Below are 6185 nucleotides of genomic sequence, written 5' to 3'. Positions count from 1 at the left end.
TCTATAATTCGAATTCATTAACGGCTTAGTTTTGAGCTCACTTCGATCTCGGGCTTCCCACAATTGGGGGGTTTGGGGTGTGGCAGTTACGGCTCTGCACAACAAACAGCCCAATTGCACTGGGCAACAATTTTGAACGCAAAATCTGTTGACTTTGATTTTGCGCTTGATTTAGGCTAATTTTGGCGTGCTGATTCCAAAAATGCCGCTGGTTTTCTTCCATCACGTCAAGTTTTTGCTCTACAACATATGCCAAAAATATGCAAATTTTTACTAATTTAGCAATATTAGTTTTCCATACCACGTAAAAATCCCCACTTTTACCACATAATAAGTTATATAGCCGAGGGCTCGATTGAATTATTAAGAAAAAAGGTGCTAGTATCGATCTGGGCCGATGCTTTCCCTCATTTTTGGTTAGAGGATGCAATCATCCGAGGATATGGCAAAAAATATACATGACATTTACTACCAGCTATAGGTGCAATGCCCCATTCAGCTTATCCAGTGTAACTTAAAACTCCTTCGCTCGATAATATGGATCAAAATGAAGATCTTTGGGATAGCAGGCCTAATGATGAAGATTTTGAAATCGAAGATGATTCAGAAAATAGAGTAGTCTATCAACACGAGTTATTGATCTGACATAAGCTTTGTGACTTGAAAGAGAAATCTTCGGAATTTTTAACATCCTTACGATGTGAGAAAAGATTACTTGGCATGGTAAAGAAGGCATCTCCCTTTCGATCAGGAGAAACAGCCTTTTTTTCGTAGACCTACTTTCGGTAGCTTTGTGTATTGTCGTGATACTGGCATTGGCATGATACTGTTACCATGGATTACTTGAGGAGTTGGGAATCCCGATTTACAGCTCAAGTGAATGGCAAATGCCTATAGGTAGCTCAAAAAGGATCATAAAGTGTGGTATTCTCCAAAATGGCAACGTCTTAGGTGCATTAACAATTGCACACTCAGTTAGTCTTCGCGAATAATACAAAAACATTGAGAATAATACAGAAACATTGAATTGTTGCAATATCACGAGCACGATTGGATCATATGTGTCAGCTTTGAAATATTGTGTTTTCTTAGTGGTCTGACAACAAGGATGCACATGTGTCATTGCCATCTGTTTATGTCGGACAGCAGACCTTCAAAAAAGCTAAAATATCTAAATAATTTCCCTGAAAACCTTGACATAGTCAGAGGTGGGCAAGGAGAAAGCATCACCCAATATCTGAAGATGATGGGGGTAAGATACCAGATTGGAGATTACATATTTTAGCTGACTATAGATTGAGTATCAAACTGGACAACCTACAGAATTATGGGTTATTAGCGGAAATTTGGGCCGTGAAACTTGCTTTATCTGTCCTGTAGAAGCAATATCAGTTTAAATCAACGAAATAAAGCAATGCAAATGTTTATTTGAAGTCTATTGATTTACTTAAGACTGCTTGTTGTTCTTGAAAGGTTTTATACAATACATACAAATTATTAAAAGAAGTGCTATTAATTGGGTTATGGGACAATGTGGCGGGTTCCTAACCCAAAAAAAACTGACGTGATAAAGAAAAAACGAAGTCATTTTTTAATTCAGCGCCCAAAAGTTAGTCCAAATCAATTGTCGGATCTAAGTCAACAGAAACTGTGTTGACCAGTGTTATTAGTCACACGGCAGTGTGGCTCAAGTTCTAAACGCTGCAGTTGGCAAGCCTAAGCTTTTTGTCGCTTGACACATAAACCTTGAAATTGTCACATTGAATGTGTAGTTGTTTACTTTGTGAATTTGCTCGCGTACCCCAGTTTGATGATCCCTGACCCAGACGATGTAAAGAACAGACATGTACACAGTGAATGAAAAGCAACAGAAGATAACATAAAAGCAAGCGATTGAAAGGACGTGGCATGTGTAGGAGCGCTACTATCACCCACCCGTAACACTATTAGCCCGCGCCCAAAACACCAATCCCAACGCGTAAAACAGTTATTTTAACGTTTAATAATTTTGACATGTTGATGGGAATCAGTTATTAGTGTCACGGTGAACACTGGTTGGCTGTTAATCGTAAATCGAAGAAGCGTCAATTATGTGTTGTGCTTGTCAGGTCTCAATACCAATGTACTGTAATTGAAATTGTAATTAGCAAAAATTATATCATATTAAAATTACAATTACACAAAATAAAAATGCTTTAATTACAATTACAATTACAATACATAAAAAAATGTAATATATTACAATTACAATTACTCCAACTCTGTTGGGAATATTGCCTTGACGTGCAATGGCCCACCGCTGCCAAGACCGAGACGCTTAGAAAACGACTTCGGGTCCCCAAAAGACCAAGCTTTACGAGTAGATAGTTTTCCTGCAAGTACCGTGTCTAGCTAACCCCATTATAGATTTTTCAGTCCAGGGGTCGCCAATCTGCTGCAGTAAAGGAAAAGTATGCAGCCGTCGACACTTAACTCGATTAGGATGTGTTGGCGGCCGTCAATATGCAAATTGAATTCACGAATTGACTCCCTAACCAATGAGAGTTTCGAATTATTCGTGAAATTTTCTTCGCGCTACACGCGGTTCAATGCGTGTTCGGGGTTCGATTTTAATATAGTTGTGTCCTTTGTATAATCTGAGCCACACAGTACAGATGCGAACAGCAAATGAAAATTATGCATGCTATAAAGGAATACCAATTTGTAATCGTGTTCTCCTCCTAGCGAAGGAAATTTGTTTCTGGTAGGCCTACGTTCGGGCGAATCCAATATCTTTCCACTATACCGACAATCCTGATGGGGGGTGAAGAAGTAACAGCATGCAACAAAGGAGAATAATAGCAATTGGTCAACCCAAAGATGCAGCACAGAATTATTAACTTCCGTAAGACTGAATATTTGAGAGTAATACGTGAAACTACATTGATATTAATGACGAAATTCACTAATGAATATGAAAATGAATCCGCGTGGCTATTCATAACATGACTACTCACGATTTCCGTTCCCATATTAAGCCGATATGAGTAAATAGAGTAGACTGGAGCTCACTGGCAGTGGACAATTGGACATGGACAATTTAACTTAAGCATACCCAAATATGTTCGTCCTCCAGTTAATTCAATAGGACTATGCATTGGAATGCGGCCGTATAGGCTACATAAGTAATCGAAATGCGACGTGATAGAACAAAAGTTGACAATCCCTGCTTTAGTTGTTGAAGAGTGTTTGTCAGGTATCGTGTACAGCTCATAGTTCAAAATAGAATGAAACTGATGATCACGATATTTTTGGTTGTATTTGTATTTCTTCAATAAAATATTATTTCTTTTGTGGTAACTATGCCCAATCGCTCATGTCAGAGGGAGAGCGAGAGGGAGAAGGAGAAGCAGAGAGTCCCATTTTGAGATGGGTTGGTGTAAAGCTATTCGTAACAACATGTCAAATTTGCAGTACGGAAACAAGCTTCCCCGTTGGTATAGACTTTACGTCTCCAAACAGTTATCCACATCTGCCGGGATCGTCGCACTACATCGACCCAAAAAAACTCAAACAATATTCATTAGGAACTCAGGTGAGTCATTTGTGATGATGGCGATGACACGATCAGATTTACTTTGAATATAAATACGCGAGGAAAACGAAACAACGTTTGCACGTCCGCATAAAACAACATGCCCCTAGAGCAGAGATTCTCAAACTGTGTCCCGCGGCACACTGGTGTGCCGACACAGATTCTCAGGTGTGCTGCGAGTCTTTCTTTATAATATTGAACATAAGACGTACAGAGAAGCAGATGAAACTTGAAAGCTGTTTAACTTCTTAAGCGGAATGATAATTAATTACACGTGACAATGTGTATTAAACCAATATTGGCACTGTCGTTGAATAGGGTAATGTCCACATTATAACGGGGCAACTATGTCGGGATACGATGGTCTCTGGTTAATTTTAAATCAACTCATAAACTTGAAATCGTGCGGCAAATAATGACTATGTTGCCTGAAATTCAACATAGGGGAAGATGAGGTACATCGTGAATATTTTTAAAACCCGACAGGAAGAATATACAATATACATCGTTTCGATGATTTAGTATAAGTGTTATATCAGTCGTAATTCTTATATGCTTTGATGTCGCCAGGGTCGCTGACTTTGTGACAAAGTGACGAGTTGCTTAATTTTGCTAACCTTCGTTAATTTACATCGCTATACCTTTCGATCGTGTTTTAGGTGGCTATATCTCGCTTGTTGTTCTTGAAATCAGTAAACAGCTTCTTCAGAGCATTCATGAGTCGCCATGTGCGCTATTTTAGGCGCAGGATTGCCAGCTTAAAGTTTTTTTTTTGTTCTGAAGACGTGAACGGGGCACATTGGGACAATTTGGCCGGGGCACAATGATCCATTGATATTCCAAGGCAGATTTTACACCCTCAGCAACGCAAACTTTACTTCAAACGAACAACATAAACTACGTAGAAATAGAATAGACTTTTATTATCTTTATTATCGGCAGCTGCAGTTCTTGAAATCCGTGGTCTTGTATTGAAAATCCGCGCCTTCGATTTGATATTACCGAGTAGGCTACCGAAATTATATTTCCCCGAACATAGATGTTGGTGAAGTAGATATTATATTAATCGCGTATTTATCCACCTTTGCAAGGAATATATGGTATTTAATGTAAACCTTTAGTTTAAAGAGTAGAGACCAAAAAAAGGATTCAATGAATATATTAACCTATTGTAATTTAATATCCATTAAAGTCAATGAGACATCTGTGGTCGATCAAGTTTGTCAACAAGTTCTTTGAACTCTGGCTGCATGTCGGATGTAGAAGCCCTTATTATAGACAGCACGGGAACATCAGTTATATTGGAATGCAGCCTTGTCTTCTTAATGTTTATAGTCGACAATGTTCGCTTAGTATTAGTTTCATGGCCGTCTTTCTCAGGTTGGCAAACTCGAATTCATTATGTGATGTATCATATTTGTCAGTATCAGAGTTGGATCAATTACAATATTTTAATTCAATTACAATTACAATCACAATTACTTCCTTGCATGTATCAATTACATTACAATTACAATTACTCAATGCTAAAAATATCAAATTACAATTACAATTACAATTACTGTGAATCATGTAATTAATTACAATTAAAATTACTTTTAAACAGGTAATTGATTCAGTAAAGAGGTGTTCTTTGACAACCGTAGCGACGTAATTAGCAGCAATCTCAAGATATTCATGTTTCATTCCTGATATATAGAATACCCTTTAATTAAGAAAGACTCGAACGTATTCGAACTATTCCTAATCATGAGTACTGAAAACTGCAAGCACAGAAAATTTTTTCAAGCGACTGTTAATAACCAAAGGTTTACAGGGACTAACAGCGAATAGGCTACAGGACAGTCAATGAAATGTAATCAAACGAGTAGGCAACTCAGAGCTGGGTAAGGATAATGAAATGTAATTGGTAAGGCGTCAGCGACAAGGATGATACCGATAAGGTGCGTGAAATTAAAATAAATGCAAAAGGACAGAACCGCCTGATAACCAAGAATTAGAATATTTTGGTTCGCATTTACATATTCACTTGCTCGAAAACTGTCAGATTGCATTTGATGAACATTAGGGTGCGAAAAGTTTCTGGTCCCAGTAAATGTGGCCAAGATTGGAAGTAAGATTGACATAACATGTCTACAAATGCGTGATCAAGTTTGATGAAGCCTTGGTTGGAAACTTAAATTATTTTGCCATTGTTGCAACTAGCCTCGATACTGGTCGGAGATTTAAAAAAAACTTTGGCGTGGTGTAGTGGGAAATGGTTCAGCACATGTTTCAGAAGAGTTTATTTGCTGTTCATCCATTTTTGTAATATTAAGATTTAGTTTAGCCCACTGGTTTTCTAATTTTTTTAGACACGTCCCCCTTTATGACAGTGAATATTTTGTGCCGCCCTTATCGTCATAGCACACAATGAAACCAGACAGTTAGTAATCGTTACAGATCGTTTGATGGTATGGAAGGTTATCACTATTGATTAGAGAATTCTACAATACGAAATTCAAACTATACACCGAGCAATAGCCATAAAACGGAGGTGAATTGGGCCAAGCGCGGAATAGACTTCAGTTCTCTGGAGCGTTGCGTCCCGTTCAGATACTTTCACGCCACC

This window comes from Botryllus schlosseri, chromosome 4 (genome assembly GCF_051294905.1).
Source record: "Botryllus schlosseri isolate E-star chromosome 4, Bs_hap1, whole genome shotgun sequence".
Taxonomy (NCBI): Eukaryota; Metazoa; Chordata; class Ascidiacea; order Stolidobranchia; family Styelidae; genus Botryllus; species Botryllus schlosseri.
This window is presented reverse-complemented; position numbering follows the sequence as displayed.